At 55.5% G+C, this 22,176-nt stretch overlaps 1 protein-coding gene across 5 annotated transcripts in view; it reads left to right on the top strand.

The window, feature by feature from the left end:
- Positions 1–22,176, top strand: part of Clmn (calmin) — a 59,922-nt gene that overhangs the window by 15,880 nt on the left and 21,866 nt on the right. The gene's annotated exons all lie outside the window — the stretch shown is intronic.

The following is a 22,176-nucleotide window of genomic DNA, read 5'->3' as shown; positions in this document are numbered from 1 at the left end:
AAAGGACGAGAAACTGCCTCTGGCGTTCACGTGCTCATCTCATGGGCCAGAAGCTGGTTGAAGTCGAGGCAGGGGGGGTGCGGAGGGAGCCCGTGCGGCCCCGCAGGAGCGAGGGGCTCTCTGTGCAGGAAGAACCGATGGCTCTTTGGGCTGGGGGAGACAGGCGGTGTCTCTCCGGCTGCACCCCGCTTTGCAGGGTTTTCCAGAGGGGCCTTGGGAAGTTTCTGAGCTCATTCAGTCTCATGTGTCGTTGTGAAGCAAGCGCCATCGTCACTGGCTGGGCCTCCTGCCTGTGTGCTCTGGGCTCGATGCTCAGGTTCTCCCCCCCGCCCCCCCCCCCCCGCCATACTGCCATTCGCCATGCCGGGCAGAGGGGACTCTCTAGCGCTTGAGGACAAGGGACTTGTCCAGGGCTGCGCAGAGAGAGGACCACGCCTGGCCGTGGTTTCCAGAACTCTTGTGACAAGGACAACAGTATGTACAGTCTTCGTCTTTTCTTTCTTGCTCTGCTGACGGCGTTTCACCACTTGCGCCACGCCTCCAGCCTAGCTTTTGGCTGCTTATTCTGGACGAGGGGAGTCCCTGAGGATTTTTCTGGACCAGTCTGGTCTCAAAACTCGATCCCCTCGGTCTCAGCCTCCCCGGAGGCCGCAGTGGCAGGCAGGAGCCATGGCATTGGCTGACTTGTTCCCGGTGTCACCCCAGCTGTTGGTTTGGGGGTTGTCTCTGCAGTGTCGGGGAGTGGTGGCGTGCCTCCTGCCCTCCTTCGGCTTCCTTCGTGTTCTTCACCCCAGGGTCCCGAGAGCCTGGGCTGTGCTCAGGGGTCCCCACGCCCCATTACCTCCATGTACGGGCGGGAGCTGGGCTGCGCCCACCCCGAGTCCTTACTCAGGTGTCAGCACTGCAGCCCTGCAGCCAGGCCCTCGGGTGGGTGGGGTGGGGGCCCCCAGGGCCTCCTTCATGTCTGCCCCACGCCTCCCCCCCCATCCCCTCCCCAGACGCCGAGTGGACCTGTGGGCGAGTGCCACTGCGTTATCCTCAAGCTTTCCTGTAAACAACATGCTGGGTTGTTACTAATGGGGAAGCGGAGCAGGAAGAACGGGCTTCCAGGTGAAGTTTGGGGGTGTCCTGTTGTCCCCCGAGGGTGGTGAGGAACAAGCTGTCTTTGGGCTTTGAAGTGAAGCTGGTTAATGTGTGGAAAGGGGGGAGAGGGTGGGGGGGGGGAACTTGAGTTACCCCCCCTCCCCTGGGCCCAGGGGCGGAGCTCCCGGCGTCACTGGCTTGGCTTGCCGGTGGTATTTTAAAGCTTTCTCGGGGAGGTTACGAACTCCCTGGAGACTTCCAAAAATAGCCGACTTTCCTGCTTTTAAAAGTAGCCCACATCCACTGCCTAAACGATGGGAAAAGATCACAACTAGCCAGGCAGACCTAGTAAGACTCATCCCACTCGGCCCCCGGGGACCTTCGGAGGTGGCTCAGGTCTCTTCTGGCGTGGGATTTTAGCCTCCGCCCGTGGGCTGTGGCTGTATAAGGCCCTCAGCATCATTTGGTCCGCGAGACAGGGCTGCGTGTGCTTCTCCTTGGCTGTCCACGCCCACCTGCACCCATCATTTCCTATGGCACGTAAATGATGTCATGAATATTCAAATGGCCGTGCTAGAAAAAATGCGCCCTCCCCCCCCCAGTATGTTTTAAGTTCTCTCCCGCCTCCAGTCAACCCCGCCCACCAGCTCGCCTCCAGCCACACAGGGCTAGGCCACAGGCGTGTGCCACAAGCCCCAGCTCGAACACCGTAGGATCCGTGTGTGTCCGTGCCCTTAACCTTTTTCCATCTGCCATCCGTACGGCATGGGGCCCGGCCTTTTCCCTTTGTGCCCTGATGACCTCTGGGTGTCCCCCCCCCGCCGCCCCCCCCCCCCGTTGCCCACGCTTGGCCCGCATCACGCCGTGCTCCCGTCCTGCCCGCGATGGGCTTTGCCGCCGGCTCCGGCCGCTCCACCCCTGCACACCCACTCTTGTCCCCGTTTCTGGAAGTCTCTCAGGATGCATACCTAGATGGAGAGATACTGGGCCACGGGCTATGGGAATTGGTTTCTGGGGCTCTGGCCCACGGCCAGGCTGCATTCAGGGGGCGGAGGGGTGCGGTAGGCATCCGGGCGAGTCAGGTTAGATCAGGACCGGGCCGGCCCCCCCTCCTCGGCAGCATCCTGGTCCAGCTGGTGTTGGCGGAAGTGGTTCTCATCAGTACCTCCTGCCCTGGGGAGCGGGTAAGGGCCAGCTACTGGCCGACGTCGCCGCCAAGAAAAATGCCTCCCCCTCCCCCCTCAGACATCGCACCATCTCAGATATTAGTCAGCTCCGAGAAGGACAGGAGCCTGGAACAGGCGGGTTGGCGGGGGTGGAGGAGTCTGTGGTTGCCAGAGCCATCGCCAGGATCTTGGCTCCCGTTTCACTGCAGCTTGTAACAGGTGGTTTCCTGGCAGACAGGAAGCGCCGCGCCCGTGCTCAGCCCGGGGAGTTGTTGTCCCCGGGGACCGGGGACCTGGGACCTGGGACCAGCTCTGCCGGCACCGCTCCCCCACCCGCCTGGTCTCGGCCAAAGCCTTTGCCAGCGTGGTTCCTTTCGAAATGGTCCGCTGTTCTCCGAAAGGAACTGAGAATCTAGGGAGGCGCTTGCTCAGGTGGCCGTCTGGAGGACACGCGTTTGACGACACCAGCCGGTACTTCAGGGGGGCCGGCCTGTACCCTGTACCCTGGCAGCGTGCCTGCTGTCGTCTGTGAGCTACCTGCTTCTGCTTCCCCCACTGCCCTTACGCCTATGCTGCCGCCAGCACCGCACCGGCTCCGGCCCAGCATCTATTGCATGCCGGGCACCAAGGCAGTGTGGACCGTGCCGTGCAAGAGGCTGTTCCAACCCTGGGCGGCGGGCCGCCGTGGGTATGAGTTCCCTGTGGCTGCTGTAACGCATCACCCCCCCTTGCGTGACCCCGGGAGCCGGAGTGCAGCCGTCTGCTGCCCTCTGCAGGCCAAGGAGGGAAATGCTTCTTTGCGTTCTTCAGCCCGCGGAGGTCTTCAGGGATTTCTTGGCCCTGGCCCAGTCTTCCATCTTTGTCTTCTGTCCCTGCTGCTACCACCACTGTAACCTGCTTTTCCTCTGCCTCCCCTGCCTCCCCCCCCCCCCCGGGCAAAGGTCCCTGTGATGACTTACAAAGCCCTGCGGGAACGGGGCAAAGGTCTCCCTCTCAGATCCTTAACCTCATTATATATGCACGGTCCCCTTTAGTCATGTAGGGGTGACATTCGCAGACCTCCAGGATTCTGGGCATCTTGGGGAGCTGCGTGCGGCATGTGGCCGGGCCACAAAGTACAAGCAGCCGTGGCTTCCAGCACCCCGTGGGGCCACCGCGGCTGAAGCACTGTGGTCCGATCTTCCCCAGAGCCTTCGGCGGCCCCTCATCGCCTTCTCTCTGAACCCCGGGCATTGCCCGTGTTTAGCGTCTTTGCGCTTGAGGTGTCACGCGCACACGGCGAGTGCCCTTATCACAAGGAGAACCGTGGATTTTATTACGTGCAGTATGCCAAGTGTTGTGGCCTTCAGCCCGCAGCTCACTCGGTGTCAACACGTGTGCACCAAGCACCCATGCCGAGGTCCAGGTGGAAGGCACTTCTGGAAGCCCAGCGGCTTCCTGCACCCGTCTCAGGGCCACCATGGCCGCTCTGATTCCTGTGGCTGTGCGCATCTGGCTTATTTTGGAACTCAGTGTGAATGGAGCTATGCAGCGTGGGTTCTTTTGTGTCTTGGATTCTTTTGCATGGCATTATGTCTATGAGATTCACCCAAGTTGGGAGGCGTTCATTCTTTCGCATTGCTTATGGTATTCCTCCACGTGACTGTGCTGTAGTACTGTAACGGATCTGTTCTGTTGGTGGGCAATGGGAAATCCAAAGTTCAAACCGTGGCTTCTCTTGAGTTCATAAAGCTGAGAAACCCCATGTTGGCGGTACGCTGGGGACTGTCTGCATAGGAAGTGTTTGCTGGCGTGTGTGCCGCGTGTATCTGAGTGTTGGTATGTGTATCTGTGTGTGCATAATGAGGCCAGTCTGCCTCTGTCCCTTCCATCCTCCTGGGTCTGAACCCAAGTGTCATTCTCTACCAGGCCACCCCACTGGACTCAGGGCTCATCAGAGGCCAGCGTGTCACAGCTAACTGCGGTGACAGGTGAGCCTCAGAGTCGCAGTGGCAGGCAGAGTGGAGAGACACTGCCAGGGCCTGCTGAGAGCACCTGGGCCAGTCTGTGGGACCTGCTGGGGCGGGAGCTTGGCTGTGGGAGGTTGATAGGCATCCCTTCCACCAATCCGCTGGCCGGCTGCTGTCACGTGATGCCTTGTAGAGGCTGGGGGTGGGCCTCTGGGTTGGGATGCCGAAGGGAGTGCAGCAGAGACTCAGGTGGGTCCCACCACTCTGTGTGGTCTTCAGAAGATCCGAAAGGCAGGATGTGAACACGTAGCCTGGTGGTGACCGGAACTCCCCCCGGCTCGCTCCCCTGGACCTCTGGTCTGAAGCTGAGAGGACCAGCCGTGGTTGTCCCCAGCAGGCAAGGCCCTGTGGATTCGGCAGGGGCCCGCTCTGGGGGGGGGGTGGGAAGGGGAGGAGAAGCGGTGTCAGCCGCCCCAGGAGAGGGCTGCACCTACCTGCCTGTCCGGGCCTGTGTGGGGAGCTCAGGGGCAGGCCAGTGTCACAGTGAGCCCTTGCTACCACCTCAGCGGCTTGGAGGTCAATGTTAAAACAGCTCTGTCAGGTCATGGAAAGATTTCCTTTGTTCCTCCCGGTTCCAGCCGGTTGCTCAAAGACTGATTCACGAAGGAATCCAAAATGAAAAATTGATATGCTTGCTTGCTTGGGTGACTGCAAATCTTCACAGAAAGTCTGACTCACAGGGAGAGCTCCCCCCTCCCTCCCCTCCCCTCCCCTGTGGGGAGGAGCCCGGCCTTGCTCTGCAAGCAGGTGTCAGGTGTCGGGGCCAGGCTAGAGAGAGGAGGGTTGAAGGGGTGGGTTTATGCAAATGAGGAGGCGGGGCCAGCCTAACAGAGGTTCAGAGGGGAGGCCACCTGCTGGCCAGATGCCTTCTTGCTCAGGAGCTCAATATTTGGCCTTTTCATTCCTTCAGCTCATTCGATAAAGCTCATCCCCATTAGAGGAGGCAATCCATTTTACCCCCAAGTCTGTGTTTTCATTGTTAATCCCTCTACAAGTGGCTTCATGGAAACATCTAGAACAATGTCTGGCTACGTATGTGGGGGCCACGGCCTTGTCAGGTAGACAGATGCCATGGTTCGTCTCCCTGTGTTTGTACTAAGTGCGTTCGTGGTGGTGGTGGTAGCTGTCCCGAGACATCTGGCGGTCAGCCTTTCCCTCTCAGCGTCCGGGGAGTGGGGCCTGGACCTCTGTGAACCTCCAGTGCCTTGTGCGCTCTCCCTGTGGAGATTTGTGGTTCTCCAGAGAGTCACTTCAGGGTGTTCCAGGGAGTGACACATGCCTGTAATCCCTGCTCTAGGAGGCAGAGCTCGGAGGGACTGCCCTCTGAGGCCGGGCCCTGGGCTCCCATGATGAATGTGAGGGGAGTAGGCACCCTCTCTTTTTCCTGACTCTGTCCTGTCATTAGCAACGGAACCACGCAGACCTGTGTGTGTGTGGGGGGGTGCCTGGTGTCATCCTAGCCACTCAGGATACTGAGATCTGAGGACCATGGCGTGAAGCCAGTCCAGGCAGAAAAGTCCCTGATTCTCTCATTTCCAGTTAATACATACACACATACACACACACACACACACACACACACACACACACACACACACACACGCACGCGCATCCTCTCCTTTCTCAGGCATTGAATCTCCACCAGGTGGGTCTTTCTGGCCAGCCTCTGCCGTTCTGGATTATTTTCCAGGTTCTTGATTCACTGTCCTGTGCTCTGGCCCCTGGCGATGTGTTGATTTTGTTTGGCTTTTGTGCACGAGGTCATTGTCTCCCGTTGAGCAGAACAGCTGGGGAAAAGGTATGTTTCCAGTAGTCAGACCAGCAACTGGGTGGAGCCCAGGGCAGGTGCGGAGCTGGGAGGAAGCCTGCGGAGCCGGGGGCCTGCAGCTGGGCTCTGAGGACAGCTGTGCGGCTTTGGAGCAGGTGACGATGTCTGTGGCTGGCCCGCCGTGCGTTGTGAGAGACACGTGGAGGGGTCAGGTGGATTTGCCAGGATGTTGGAGCTTTAGGGAGTGCAGATAGATGCTGGCCAGGCCCCGCCGCCTATCATCCTGCTTCCCCTGCCCCTGCGGAGCTGGGCTCCTGCTCCCGGCTCTGGGAAGGCGTCTGCTCCGGAGCCCCCTTCTGTCAGAAACCATTCCTCTGTGATGGAGGTTGATGGGCGTGCCGGGAAGCCAGCGGGGCCGCGAGAAGCCGGTGATGGTGCCCAGGTCTCGATGTGGTGATGTCAGGCTGTGGGCTTCCGTCTCCTGCCATGTGCACCACCTCCTGGCCCACTGAGGACCCAGATGCCTGTGGCCACTTAGGACACCCCAGGCTCTGTGTGTGTGTGTGTGTGTGTGTGTGTGTGTGTGTGTGCATGTGCGCCTGCGTGTAAGCACTCTTACTGGAGCCTGACCTCCGGGCCTCATACTCTTGACTGGCTTTTCTTCTTCTTCTTCTTCCTTTGGCTGACCCCGGGGCTGAGCTCTTCTCACTCGAGGCTAGCGCTCATCACTTTGAGCCACAGCTCCACTTCTGGTTTTTGGGGTGGTTTATTGGAGATAAGAGTCTCATGGACTTTCCTGCCTGGTCTGGCTTTGAACTAGGATCCTTGGATCTTAGCTTCCTGGGTAGCTAGGATGACAGGCGTGAGCTACCAGCTTCTTTCTTTCTTTTTTTTTTTGGCCAGTCCTGGGCCTTGAACTCAGGGCCTGAGCACCGTTCCTGGCTTCCTTTTTGCTCAAGGCTAGCACTCTGCCAACTTGAGCCACAGCGCCACTTCTGGCCATTTTCTGTATATATGGTGTTGGGGAATCGAACCCAGGGCCTCATGTATACGAGGCAAGCTCTCTTGCCACTAGGCCATATCCCCAGCCCCGAACCAGCTTCTTTAAGTTCAACACCGGCCCCCCAACCGCTTGAGCTGTGTCTCTAGCTCCGGCTTTTTTGCTGCTCGGGTGGAGGTCAGGGTCTGCTGGCTGTGAAGTGTGATCTTTCCTCCGACCTCAGCCTCCTGAGCAGCTAGGATTACAAGCGCCAGAAAAGCCAGAAGTTGGGCTGGGAATATGGCCTAGTGGTAAAGTGCTCGCCTCCTATCCATGAAGCCCTGGGTTCGATTCCTCAGCACCACATATGTAGAAAAAAGCCAGAAGTGGCGCTGTGGCTCAAGTGGTAGAGTGCTAGCCTTGAGCAAAAAGAAGCCAAGGACGGTGCTCAGGCCCTGAGTCCACGCCCCAGGACTGGCAACAAAAACAAAACAAATAAACAGAAAAGCCAGAAGTGGAGCTATGGCTCAAGTGGTAGAGCACTAGCCTTGAGCAAAAAAAGAAAAGAAAAAGCTAAGGGACGGTGCCAAGGTCCTGAATTCAAGTCCCAGGCATACATACACATGCTTACTGCGTGGAAGCCAGTGTGTGGCCCCCGTGACTCCACAGGGCTGAGGACTGAGGGTCCCCACGTGACCGTGGCGCCCGCGGGCAGTGCCCTCCTTCCTCCTGCTGCGCTCTGAGCGGGAAGGGAGAGCCGGCTCCCCCGCCCCACTGCGGGGATGGGACGAAGGGTCAGGCCTGGGACCCGCCGGATGGGGATCCTGCCAGGAAGGAGGGCTAGCCCACGCCCTCTCCACCCTGCCAGCGGGCCTCGGTGCCCTGGCCCCGAGCTCTCCGGGCGGCACTGCGTGGGGCCTTGGTGGGGCCTTGCCAGCTGTGTGAGCCCCCGGGTGGTTTTACCGTGCGCCCCGGCGGTGCTGGGGGACTGTCAGTGACACAGGCGGCTGTGGTGACTAAAATAGGTGAGCGGTTTCCTGTGCGGAGGAGCCCTCCTTCCGAAGAGGGGAAATTGAGGCACCCGAGGCCATGTCTGGGAAGGACTTGAGCTAGAGCGGGCAGATTCTCTTCCTCGTTCCTCAGGTCCTTTCCTGCTGGCGTTGTGGGGACACTGCTGGAGGGGGTGGGGAGGGAGAAGGGGAAGGAGCTGATGGGGGCGGGGCCGAGGAGGGAGTCTCCCTGCACACACCACCCTCATTCCTGACACCCGCGATGAGTCTAGGGGCCCCTCCAGTCCCCCTTCGTTCACGACTTGCTGGAACTCATAGCGCCACTGACTGCCGTCACGCTCACCATGTCAGTTGACTATGGGGGGCGGGGGGGTGCGCTGCACATGAGCCAGAGCGAGGGGTGCAGAGAGCAGAGACAGGGAGGGACCCCAACAGAATCGCCCGTCTCCTTCCCCGGGGGCAGGCGTGCTACCCTCTCCTGCTGATGTGCGACCCTGGGCATTAGCGACCACCAGGGTGTGTGTGTGTGTGTGTGTGTGTGTGTGTGTGTGTGTGTGTGTGTGTGTGTGTGTGTGTGTGTGTGTTGGTGCTAATTCTGGGATTTGAACTCAGGGCTTGGGCGCTGTCCCTGAGCTTTTTGTTGTTGTTGTTGTTTAAGGTTACTGTTCCACCAGTTGAGCTACATCTCCACGTCCAGCTTTTGTGGGGGGGGGGGGCTTAATTGGAGAGTCTCACGAACTTTCCTGCCTGGGCTGGCTTCCAGCCGCAGTCCTGAGATCTCAGTCCCCTGAGTAGCTAGGATGACAGGCGGGAGCCCCCCGGGGCCCGGCTCCAGAGTGCCTTTCTCAGATGGGATGGACGCCATGGAGAGATGAAGCTGACCTTGGTCTCCTTGTCCACTGTGACCCAAGGCCCCCATTCTCAGTCATGTGACTGGTCTTTCTGGTGTGGCCGGGCCCACGGTAAGATTGGCCACGGATTAGCTTCCAGAAGCCAAGGGCAGAGAGAGGCCAGACCTCTCTTAAAGCAAGGCTGACTCGTTAGCTACTCTGAGTTGCTGGCAGGACTGGCTTTGATATCTGATAACTGAGGAAATTAGTAAAGGGCCAGGACAGGACAGCCATTCACCTGCTCCACCAAGCGTGCTCTCTCTCTCTCTTTCTCTTTCCTCCCCCCGCTTTTTTCGGTACCGGGGGGCCTGAACTCAGCGCCGCTGCTCTACCACTTGAACCACACACTTCCTGGCTTTTTGCTCATTAATTGGAGATGTCCACAGACTCACAGACTTCTGTCTGGGCTGTCTTTGAACTGAGATCCTCCAATCTCATCCTGAGTAACCAGGATTGCAGGCACGGGACAGGTCCCCAGCCCAGGTACTCTTCCGAAGCCCTGGCAGGCAGCAGTGTTGTCTGGTCCTCAGGGCTGCTGTTGAGGCCCCCCCGGTAGACACGGATGGTAAGAGCAACTCTTCCTCCGCGTCTGGAGTCAGCAAGGGGTGTGGGCCGGGCCGCCTGGCTGTGGAATGCCAGCTCTTGACCCCTTCCTCACACTTTGCTTTGCTTTATACACGTTTCAAAACATTAATGAGCGGCCTGCCTACTTCTCCTGGCGTGCTCAGTACCTCCTGGCGGTCCTGCGGCAATTTCCGGCCCCTTGGAGCAGGAAGGACCACCCTGGGTCGGTGGGTCTCGGGGCCAGATTTGGTGAACGAACACTGGGAGGAAGAGACTCAAAAGCAGATGGCAACCCGGAGGGAAGTTATTTTTCAATCAAGTGAGGCTTTACTTTGCTAATCCCTTTCCTCTGTGGGGGCCCCAGGCAGAACACTCTCCCCATCTCCCCAGTAGGGAGATAGCCCGGGCCTGGGTCCAGCCTGGCCTCTGAGTTGAGAACCCGCACAGCGAAGGAATGTGTCTCAGAAGATGTGATAGGCCCAGCGGCTCCAGCTGCGGGAAGGGACGGAAGAGTGGGAGGGAGAAGCTGTCCTTTAACCAAGACCCAAGATCCCCTGCATGGTTCAGAGCCCACGTGCCTAAGGGGTGCAGGACCCCCCCCCCCCGCGGCCCCGAGCACCACGTCCATCCCCTCCTGAGGTCTGTACGCCTCAGTTTCCTTGTCTGGAAAAGGACGAAGGCACACGTTGTCTTTAGACCCAGTGAGATCACTGAGTGCAGACGCCAAGTGTTTGCACCTCGCCACGTGGGAAATAAGGACACAGGCAAGAATCCAGAGGTTAGAGGTGCCGCTTGGCTCCTGGGGTTCCCAGAAACAGATTTCCTGTTCTGTCGTTAAGGCCCAGCCCCTCCTAACGCCTTTCCAAGCTCTCTGGATCCTTGCCACCTTTCCCAGGGCCCCTGTCCTTTCCATCCCACCCCGCACCTGCTCAGCCCCTACGCCACACGCCAACATTGGCCAGACTTGTGTCCAGCCCCTCCAGGTTCCTCCAGGCCCAAAGCGGTATGGAGCGTTATGAGCCCTCGTGTGAGCTTCATCTCCTGCATTCATTATTCTTTGGCCCCTGAGCTTAGAGACAGGCGTCTGGGCTTAACAGCGAGGGAGCTGGCCGGTCGACTCCATCTGTGTGTTTGGAACCCGGAGAGCCTCGCTCTCCAGAATGACGCCATGCTTTGTGCTTCTGACTTTCACTATTCACTGAGCTTGCTGGTGTGTTGTTTGTGTTTTAGCCTAACTTCGGTGTTGTGGGAGAGAAAAGGAGAGCGAAAATGTCACTACCTGCCTGGTGCCTGTAGTTGAGCTTCTGTGCCATCCTGGGTTGTTTTTCTCTGCGCAGAGGGAAAGGAATTGTGTGTTAGGCCCGGCGTGGGTGGTTCACGTCTGTATCCTACCTATTTAGGAAGCTGAGATCCCGAGGTTCAAAGTCAGCCGGGACAGAAATGTCTGTGAGACTCTTTATCTCCCATTTAACCACCAAAATCCAGAAGTAGACCCGTGGCTCACGTGGTAGCACATTAGTTAGCCTTGAGCAACAAACCTCAGGGACAGTGCCGTGGCCCTAAGTTTCAACCCCAGAACCAGCGTGTACATGCATGCGCGTGCGCACACACACATCCACATAGACACACACACACACACAGAATTGTGGATTGTAAGGTGTTAGAGAAATGAATAAAATACTTCTTTCTGCAGTATTTGTAGCAGCAGGAAATAACTGGAACTAGTCTAGGTATCCCGCATCAGAAACATGCTGGTTAATGTTCTGTTCTCCATCACAAATGATGTGTTTGTAATCAAGACAGTTTCTCTTGCATTCGGATTGTGTTCACACATGAGCAACAAGAGCCCCACTTGCAGCGCCTTCTTCACAGAAGATTTATTCACTGCACACAATGCACACTCAGAAACTGGCAGCCCGACTGTTTGTGAGCCCAGCGGGGCCGTGGGCAATGGTCGCTTCTTCCCGCTCAGTTCTTCTCATGACTACTACTATCCAACCTCGTGGCTCTGTTCTAGAAAAGCAGAGGGTTCGAAGATGGAGCCACACCAGGGTTCTCTACTCCTTTGCAAGGAACCTTCTGGGAAGCCCCACGGCCCAGATTCCCCTGGACTTTATTGGTCCAACTCTTTCACCCAGCCCGGACCTTGCTGCAAGGAAGGCTGGGAAATGCTTGTTCTTAAACTAGGAAGATTGGCTCCCTCAAAATGGGGGTTGTTAGAAAGGAAGTAGAGATCCGCATCAGGGTGGTCCCCCCCAACATCCTGGACACAGACGTATTGGCTTTCCCCCCTCTTTTGTTTTTGGAGGAAAGCTCAAGGCCTTGTTCTGCTGCTGTAGCCGGGACTCCATGCAGGCTCAGGAAGGACCGCGCCGGCGCCCACCACGTGGAGATGAGTCTGATCCCTGGTGTTTGTGAGATAGATTTTAGCTGAAAGGCTGAGAAGCAATCGCTTGTGCTCACCAAGTCAAGGGCAGGTTGTAGCACAGTCAGCTCACAGTGTGATAGCAAAGTCGGCAACTGCCATTCGGAGAGGATGAGGAAAGGTGCAGAGTTGGCAGCCATGGAGCTGGTACCACCGTCTATACCATGTGGTCAGAATACACTCAAAACTTAACAACGTTGGTGCTGGTAATCCAGGCCTGTAATCCTAGCTACACAGAGGTGGAGATCTGAGGATCCTGCTTGGAAGCCAGACAAATCCAAGAGATTCCGATTTCCATCTAGCCAGCAAAAGGCTAGAAGTGAGCCGGGAGCTGGTGGCTCACGCCTGGAATCCTAGCTACTCAGGAGGCTGAGATCTGAGGATTGCGATTTGAAGCCAGCCCGGGCAGGAAAGTCCTCAAGAGACTCCTGTCTCCAATTAACCACTCAAAAACTGGAAGTGGTGCTGTAGCTCGAGGGGTAGAGTGCTAGCCTTGAGCACAAAGAGGCTCAGGGACAGTGCCCAGGCCCCAAGTTCAAGCCCCACAACTGCCAATAAATAAATAAAGGCTGGAACTAGAATAAATAAATGCTCAAGTGGTAGAGCAAAAAGGCCAAGTGAGTTCAAGTGTATACATGTGCATGTGCACACACACAAACACAAAACTTAAAACAAAAGCTAGCGGAAAACTAATGCCATAGAGAAGGAAGAGATGAAGAGAAGAGGCAGTGTAGTGTAACTTAATCCACGTGGCTCTTTTTTTCTTTCTATTTTTCTAGGATTTTCTGTTGTAGATGTCTGGCAGTTTTATGAAGAGAAAATTCCTTTGTCAGATGTTACATACGCAGATATTTTCACAAAGGTGACAAAAGAAATAGGGCATCAAAGAATAAAGCTGACTATGTAAAAACATTTTTTTTTAAAACAGAACTTAGAATTTCCCTTTGGATGTGGTGGCTCACATTTCTGTAATCCCAGTTTTTTTAGGAAGCAGAGGCAAAGAGGATCCTGTGTTCAGGGCCAGCCTAGGCTGAGTTACCTAGGTTTTTATCTCAAACACTAAAATAAAAACAAAAACAAAAGGATTTGGGTTGTGCCTTAAGCAGTAGAACCCTTACCTAGCCCTGGGTTCAATCCCTATTTCTGGAAAAATAAATTTCTTTCAGATATGTGCACATGGTTGAAATGAAGCAGGTAAGACAAGCTTGTAGCGAAAGCAGTTGTCTTCTACCCTAATGTAGTCCCTGCTTCAGGCCTGCTTGCCAGGCACCCTGGGTAGCTGTTAGCCTCTGAAGGCAGGGGGCCTCTGCCTGACTGAAGTATCTCAAATGGCCGACAACAGCCGTGGAAAGCAGGCTTGCACCTGCCAAGGGACCGGCCAGGGAGGCAGGCGGCCTTCCAGGGGGTGGTGACCTAATTTGGCAAGACTTAGAATTGTTCTGCTAATGATTTCCGTGCTGTCGTGCTGGGGGATCTGGGATTGGAGCCGTGAGGGTCTAGTGTCTGGGCAGGGGAGGGGGAGGCCGAAGGCAGAAAGGTGTTCTATTTGGGGGCCCAGTGAGCTTCGGGCCGAGCTCAGCCTGAAAACCAGCTCTGTCACTCGCTACAAGGGACTCCTCCTTTCTCCCTGACTCGATTAGCCCTGCTGGAAATGCGGAGGTCAGGACCAGCCCGCCAGAGGCTGGATCACAGCCCCATGAGTCCCTGGGGGGCCCCACGGTACCCCGGAAGGACTTGGGCCAGCAGGGGAGGGGCACCCCGTACAGGAGGATGCGGTGCCCAGAGCAAACCCCAAGTACGTGGCAGCTTTAGCAACCCAGCGCACCCAGGATCTCTTCTGGAGTCAGGGAGCTTGCTTCGTGCACGGTGGGCAGGGTGCCCCTTTGCTCCTGGAGGAGTACCCGTCTAGTTAAGCCCGGGAGCAGACGCGAGAGCCTGGGCCAGGCCTGCACTTGGGTGCCACAGGGCGGGCCTGTGGTGTCAGGCCTGGAGTCCTGGTTCCTGAGCCGGGGATGTGGCTGGCTGGCGAGGAAGCCTGCGCTGAACCACATTGGAAGAGACCTTGGGCCTGGGATGTAGCCACTGTGATCCCCCATCTTCAGACAGGTGATCAGAGGCCTCCCTGGGCGCTGGAAGGCGGAGCTGGGCCTCTGCCAAAGCCTGAGCATCCATACATCCACGCTCGACTTACGTCACCTGCCCCGGAAGCAGTGTGGGAGCACCAAAGGGGAGGAGGGCACCGCACTGCAGAAAGGATCCAGAGGTGTGAGTGCAGGTGTCTGCCCCGTGTCACGGCCCGGTCCCTGGCTCTGGCTCTCAGACAGCTTCATGGTGCTTGGACTCACTCACGTGAAATCTTGGTGACACTTCCAGCCAGGGAGAATGGGACACCTCCGCCTTTCCCCGTCACAGATTGTGTCTGTAAAGTCTCACCGGTGACACTTTTTGTTGGCAGGCAGAAGCTTCAAGTGGGACTTTCAGGCTTCGCTTGCCCCTGTCGTTGGAAGCAGATACTAGCTTCCTTGTCTTCTGACAGCCTTGTCCCAGGTGCTCCTGTTCTGTGTGTCCAACCTGCTGTCCCTGGGGCCTTTTTTGCTTGGACACAGCTTCTGACCCCAGACTCCTCCTAGTGTACCTGGACAGCACTGACTGTCTGGAGGGAAATCCCTTTAGTCCTGGCCCAGGGCACTGGGTGTCTCTGCAGCTGGTGAACCTTGCAGTTGCCTGGTCTCCCATACACCAGAACACTGGTGCCTGAAAGGGGGCTTTCAGTGTAGACCATTATACATCAAGGCACCGGGTAGCTCAGGCCTTAATCGTAGCTACTCAGGAGTCTGGGATCTGAGGACCATGCTTTGAAGCCAGCCAGAGCAGGAAAGTCTGTGAGACTGATCTTCAGTTAACCAGCAAAAAGCCCGAAGCAGAGCTGTGTCTCAAAAAGCTAAGGGACAGCACTCAAGCCCTGAGTTCAAGCTCCAGATACACTGTCTGTTTCTATCTCTGTCTCTCTCCCCTTACACACACAAGACAGATGCAAATCAAGGTTGGGCATGTGAAATTTGGGCTGTTAAATCTCCTCCTTAAAAACACCTGCATGCGGGAGGCGGGGCTTGTTCTTGCTGGGTCCGAGGTGCTCTGTTCCGGGAGGGACAGCGCAGCAAGTCTGCCTTTGTTGTGACCTGCATGAAACAGACTCACTAGGAAGGCCTTCACTGAGATACCTGCTTTGAAGGGCTCCCAGCAGCGGGGCTGGTGCCCAGGAGCAGCTGGCTCCTAGCAACAAGGCTGCCCTCTGCTGGGTATCACCTCTCAGCTCCGAGAACCCAGCGTGCTCACCCCCACAGGAGCACCCAGACCCGCCCTGTGGTTGTTGGGTAGACAGGCAGGCCGCACAGATTTCTGGCTCCCTCCCTCGCTGCCTCTTCCCGGCACTGGAATTTGATATGAAAACTCCCTGCTCATTCAGTAGCCCCACAGGGACTTCTCTTTGGTGACTCCACTGGGAAGCCTTGCCAGGGGGGCGAGTGGAAAGCCTAGAATCCTTCCTTCTGTGGTTCTGCACTCCTGTGGGTCTCCTCCACAGAGCGGTCACAGGACCTGGCCTTGGGGGAGGAGCTTTGTTTGACACATCTGGAGTTCCCCTACATGCCATTGGGCAGAGGTCAGCCACGTGATTCCACCTGCCTGCAAGGGAAGCTGGGAAATGTAGTACGGCTCTGTGTTTAAGGGTGAACAGTAACTGAGTCTGGCAAACACTCAAGTATGGACGTAATCTCTGTTTGTCACCGGGCCGTGGATGTCCTTTGCCATCTGTGCAGACCCAGTGCAGACATCTCTTTCCCCAGTTAATCAACACTTCTCTGTAGTTCTGAAGCAGGATTTCCCCCCCACCCCCCAGGAATGTTGTGGTTTGTTTTACACAGAAAAGGGCTCTGACTTCAAGTGAATTTTTGTTCAAATGACGTTAAACCACTTATTACAGGACTTACCAAGGTCTTAAATAGACTGATCATAAACATCTATGCAAGGGGATAGAGTACTGCGCTGCAGGTCAGCAGACTCCTTTGTAGATTTGTCCTTCTGCAGAGTATAGTTGGGAGAGCATTGCTTCAGAAGCCGAAGCCAGCAGACTTCTATGAAAAAATTAGAAAGACCACCGAACTTTGTGAGTTATAGTCAGGGATGGTTGAGGCCTGGAAGGGGACTGTTCCTGGATTGTGAAGAAGGAATTCTTTCCTATCTCCCTCCCCACTCTCTTGTCCTTCCCCTTCTCTCTGCCTCCTTCCTAGCCTCCTTTTTGTTTCTATCTCCCTTCCTCCATCTCTCCGTCCTCCCTTCTCAAACCTCACCAAGGATGCCCACGAGGACAATGTCTGTGCCTTACTATTGATGATTGAGAATAGTCACTGACTAAGAGTGAGGGGTTTGTATAGTCCCGTCCAGTCCCGTTGAGGGCAGTTCTGCCTGGATTGGGCCTGTTGCCTTGGCCTGCCCAGCTGGGCACACGTGAAAAAGCTCTGTTCCTCAGCTTGGGTTTTTATTGCCCGCTGGCGTCATCAGCCATAAATCACCGTGGGCTGAGGTTTAGCACACTGAGGCTCCCCAGCATCACTCTTAGGAAAAACTGGAGCAGGTTTCCTTTTTTATTTGAATCATAGGCACCAGCCATACACACACACATGCACACACACACACACACACACACACACACACGTATCCTAAAACTTAATTTGGTGTGTAATTGGGACTAGCTCTTTGGAGCCCTGGGTTATGTGTTTTGGAGCAGCCTCGGAGAAGGGTCGCAGTGGGGCAGGACGTGGTATGTTAATTGGTGGCCTCTGGGACCCGGGAGCGAATTGGAGCTAAGTCCCCAGTTAGAAGGAGCTTGGCAGTTTTATTCGGGTCTCTGTGGGCATGTATGGGGGAGACCACCGCTTTGTACCGGCTCACGCCTTTTCCTTAGGCTTTGCTTTCATGCCACGGGCTCAGCCCCAGCCTGCACCAGGGACAGAGAGGGAGGTACAGAGGAGCCCCCTGAAGGGGTGACAGAGCCCCACCAGGGCTGGCCTAGCCCCGCATCCTGATGTAAGGGAGCCACACGCGGCTGCTCAGGCCTGGGGTCCCAAGGCGGGTTTTACATTTTATTACTAAAGTCTCGATAAAAGGGACTTGGGTCAGAGAAAATAGTCAGGGAGGAAAAACAAAGGAAATGAAATGCAAGCTCATGGCTGGCGAAAACCCACACGGAGGCCTTGGCTTTAATACCGCCAGAGCCGCCGGGGGGGAAGTGGGTCCCCAGGAGGCGGAACCGAAGGAGTGTTGGCTTGGTATTCCTGAAGCCTGGTCCCTCTCCTGTTTAAAACAGAAATTGCCATTTAATTTGTTTCTGAGTTTTATTTCTCAAGTGAACCAGCATGGGGCCATGTAATGAGGCTGTGTTTCTGGGAGGTGTTGAAAGATGGAGAGAGGAGGAAAACCACCGAGCAAGGGAGCGAGGGAGCGAGCAGGGCTGGGTGGCCCCCAGCAGGGCCCAGGCTCTTCTCCCCCGAGGCACCGGGGTCCGATGTCTCGTGCCCTTCCACGGGTGGAAGGGGCCATTGTGCCATCTGGTGGCAGGGAGCCCCGCCAGGCCCCCTCCCTGTGGCCCAGGAGAGGGTCTGAGACAGGGAGGAGAATTTCCCAGAGGATGGAAAAGGCCAAGCAAAGACCAGGATGGTCCATGGAAGCCCAGCGGGGAGTCTCTGAATTGGCTTATGTAACAATTAAACCTGACACCTGATACAGCCTCGGGGACCACACGTGCCGCCCTGGTCTGGCTGCAGACAGCCAGGTCTTTCTCCCATGCCAGGCCGACATGCCCCTCGCCACCCTGGAAATGACCAAGAAATCACCTTACTCTCCTCCTGAGATGCAGGTCCTGGGGCTGCCATCGACTGCCGGGAGAAACGTGTGCAGATTCCCGGGCGCTGCCCTTGATTCACCCGTGGTCTCAGATGCAGCCCAGGAACTAACTTTTGCTTTTACCCCAGAATCTCGTGATGTCAGCGATCCCTACGGTGACCACACCGAGAGACCGAGTCTTCACTGTTCCCGTGCAAAGCATACGCATGACGCTTGAGGGAGAAGCCGTAGGGAAACCCATTCCATCTTTTACCAGGGAGTTTAGACAAGAGGAGGCGCCTTAGAGGACAGGAGCTGAGGAGGAATAATGGGGTGGGTGAATGTGATCAAAGCGCAGAGTAGATGTGTGGATGGAAAAAGCAACCCCCATGTTATATAATCAATAGACACCAATCGAAATTCTAACACAAAATCATGCTGCATGCCAGTGGCTCACATCTGTAATCCTATAGCTACACAGGAGGCAGAGATATAAGGACCATGGTTCAAAGCCAGCCCGGACAGGCAAATCTGAGAGACTCTTATCTTCAGTGAAACAGCAAAATGCCAGAAGTGGAGACATAACTCAAGTGGTAGAGTGCCAGGCGTGAACAGAAAAAAACCAGGTGGGAACACAAGGCCATGAGTTCAAGTCCCAGTACTAGCGCACACATACATACAAAATCTGCACAAAATTTGTATGCATGAGTACATGCATTAGGTGTGTGTGAATGTGTTGTGTATATGTTTTTCAATTTCAGAGATTTTAGATTTTCCCGTATGTTTCTATATTCTTTTAATTTTTTTTAAAGATAATGAGCATATAGTGTTTGTATAAGCCGCAAAATCCATCCTAATGAGCGTATAGGTTTTTTTTTAATATCAGCTGCAAAATCCATCAGTGCTAGGCATGAAGAACAGCACTAGTATAGTAGTATCTATACTGTATCTGTAGTATCTTCCCCATAGGAAGTATGGGGAGGCATGGCGGTAGATACAAGCTAGATACTTACACGCCGGAGCTCGTGGCCCTTTCTCTGTGGTCTCCAGGGTCCGAGTTGGTGGCTTTCAGAAGAGAGAAACATCACACCTCTCACTTTTCACTACTCTGTTCTTGAAAGGCCAGAGCAGAACCCACACCTGGGAAGTTGGGCAGGCCATGTTGAGCTGGAAGGCAAGGTCTCCCCTCCCGTCTGCCTGTATTCTTGGGGTCCTGGGCTTGGCCAACTCCTTACCACCCCATCTCAGTCCCCTCCTTACCCCCCCCCCTTACCCAGTTCTCTTTCACCCCTGCTGGTCAGGCAGAACAGGGATGGCGATTTTACTGCACCATTAGAATTCCGTGGAGCGCTGCAAGCACTTCACGAGAAGGCCAGACCCTTCCAGAGAAATGGTTTCCTACACCTTTACAATGTGATAGGAAAAAAGGGGCCGTTGGGTTTATGGAAACTATATAACGTTTATGGAGTCTTGGCAGGCAGAAGTAGGAAGGTCTGCGGGGTAGGGGTGGGTTTTTCAAATGGCGAAGGGTCTGCGAGAGCCGTGGGCCTCTGTGGAAACCCCAGACCGAGTCTCCAAGTCTCCGGGGTGACCCTGGGGGCTGGGGAAGCCACCCGGAGGGAGCGGCTGTGGGTCCCCTGGCTGGGTAACCTCCTGTGTTCTCGGCAGTGGTTCTGCGAAGGTGCCTGGGCTGTTCTCGCTCTGCAAGGGGATACTGAGGCAAAAGTATTCCAACTGACCAGGGTCACGTAGTATGACCCTGAAACGAAATGATGTTTTGGCAGCCATGACTTCTCAGTCTCGCTCCCCACCCCCCACCCCCCCCGGGTCTGTTGAGTATTGAGCTGTACATCCCAGTTTTAAGTGATGAGAAAGAATCTAGCCATTAGGGACTTGTCTGCTACTTGTGAGTGAGTCTCGCCTTGCCCTGTATCCCTGGGCCATCACCTCCTCTGCTGCGGGATGCCCGGCTTTGTCAGCTGAGTTTCCTCTCACCCTCAGGTGTGCCCACTGGCCCAGGAGGAAGAGAAGTGACGCCCACCTGTGACTGGCTGTGAGCCAGGATGGGGTCTGTCTCAGCACATGGTCTTTGGGTTCAGGAGCATCTCGCGGGGCTCCTCTCAGGGCCTTGGAGGAGAATGCCACAGGGAGGGGAATCACCCCTCCCATCCCTGTCACCCTTGGCATTTCAAATTCATTTCTTCTTGCATATGTGCCCTGTGACATCGATGTTTTCTCTCCCCTACTTGGCTGCTTGGCTGTGAATTCTTGGAGTGCAGATTCCATGAGTGCTTAATTCTTCATTGCTGATTTTGCCCACAGAGCCTGGCATAGTTCCCAGTATGTAGTAATCACTGCATAAATATTAACTGGGAGGGTGGTTGGCTGGCTGGCTGGCTGGGTGAATGGATGGGTGGATGGCTGACAGATGGGTGGATGGATGGGTGGATGAGTGGATGGGTGGATGGATAATATATGTATTATATATATGGGTGGGTAGATGGATGGATGGATGGTTGAGTAGATGGATGGTTGGTTGGGTGGATGGATAGGTGAATGAGTAGATGGCTGAGTGGGTCAACAGGTAGGTAGATGGATGGGTAACTGAATGAATGGATGAGTAAGTAAATGGCATGGATAGTTGAGTGGATGGATGGATGGATGGGAAGTGGATAGATGGACTGCATGGATGGATGGATGACGTATATTGAGACCAGCAGACACGCACCTCTGCATTTATACCCTTGAGTGCAGTTAAACTAGCAGCCTGGCCCAGGTTCTCGAAGTCTTTTTCTAAATGCACTTCTGTTTCAGGGGCTCTACTTTGCTTTCTCTCAGGCCAGATGGAGAAACCAGGCTGCGTGTTTGAATGTGTGTGTAAATATTTTACAGTCCCCATAAACTTGTTTAAAGACGAGTGAGGGTGAATGTATAAACTTGGGCAGCCTTTGGGGAGGGCAATTTGGAAGTGGCTATTAAAATTTTAAATGTGCCCACCACTAAGACCCAGCAGCTCCACTTGTAGCTGTCAAGGGCAAGAAATACATTCATGGGTTTGAGTGCAGAAAACCATGTGCCCGGCTGCTGGTGGGGAACGCCGCTGCCCGGTGGCTTGTGGCAGTGGGAAATTCCAAGTAGCCTTCCTGTCTGTGGAGCGGGGGATCGTGATTACGCTATGGGCCCCCAGCAGCATGGCGAACGAGAGCCGCGGAGGCAGATCCATGTGGGTAGAGGGAGAACGCTCAGCTGGCTCTTGGGACCGGACATTCTCCAAGCTCCCACAAGCCCCCAGGACTCGGCCCACCCATCTCAGCCATATCCCGCCTCTACCTGCCTCTCGTTTCCGACAGCTTCTTTCCCTTTCTCCTCCTCCCTCCCTGTGAAGCCTGGTATACCAGAATTAGAACGTTAATCCTCCTGACTACTCGCCAGTGACACTCCCTTACAGGAAAAAAAAAAAAAAAAAAGGAGGAAAATAAGAGCAAGGCTGTTGAGGGTCTACGTGCTGTCTGCTGACTCTTCGGTTAAAAAGATGGAAAGGTACAAAATTAAAACTTGATTTATGATGTCACTGTCTACCTAATAATGAGGCCAAGAGGAAAATGTGCCATGGCCATTACAGAAAACCCTAGCTTTTTTTTTTTTTTTTTGGACTCCTCTGGGAGAAAAATTGGCTCTAATTAAAAAAACAAACTATTGCTAAAGCAGTGTGACATGGTTTTAGGCATGTGTGATGTGTTCTTCCAGTGTGCTGACCACCAGAGCTTAGGGGTGTCGGGTTGTCAGCAAGGGCACCACGTGCCACAGAGGCCACTGCCAAAGGTCACTGTGTGCCAAGAACCACGTGCCGACCTGGTGACCCTCCGTGGCCGCCCCACCCACGTCCTTGAGGGTACAGAGAAGGCCCGGGCCGTGGGGTGCCCAGAGTGTGTGTGTGTGTGTGTGTGTGTGTGTGTGTGTCCGTCCATGCGTGCACACAGGCACATGCTTAGGATCGAGAGAATTCCGGCTTGTCTGCATGCTGACCCCTGGCCCCGTGCATCCTCACGGACCTGTGACCTGGGTGAGCCGAGGGTCTCCCTGTGCCCCTGAAGCCCAGCCAGAAGGGACAGAGAGGCAGCTTTTGGGCCAGGGACTCCATTGCACTTGGCACATGGGGTCCCCAGTACCCTTTCTTAGCCTGGGCACGGTTCCTCATCCCCCGTGTGTCAGCTGGGCCAGGTGGAAAAGTAGGAGAGACTTCATCTCCCATTAACCAGCAAAGAGCAAGAGGCAGGGACGTGACTCAAGTGACAGAGCTCAGGGACAGCACCCACGCCCTGAGTTCAAGCTCCTCCCCCCCAAAAAAACAAACAACAACGGATAAGTAAGACTAAATATGACTGAAGACTGTCAGATTCTT

The sequence above is a fragment of the Perognathus longimembris genome, chromosome 14, assembly GCF_023159225.1.
Source record: "Perognathus longimembris pacificus isolate PPM17 chromosome 14, ASM2315922v1, whole genome shotgun sequence".
NCBI lineage: Eukaryota > Metazoa > Chordata > Mammalia > Rodentia > Heteromyidae > Perognathus > Perognathus longimembris.
This window is presented reverse-complemented; position numbering and strand designations above follow the sequence as displayed.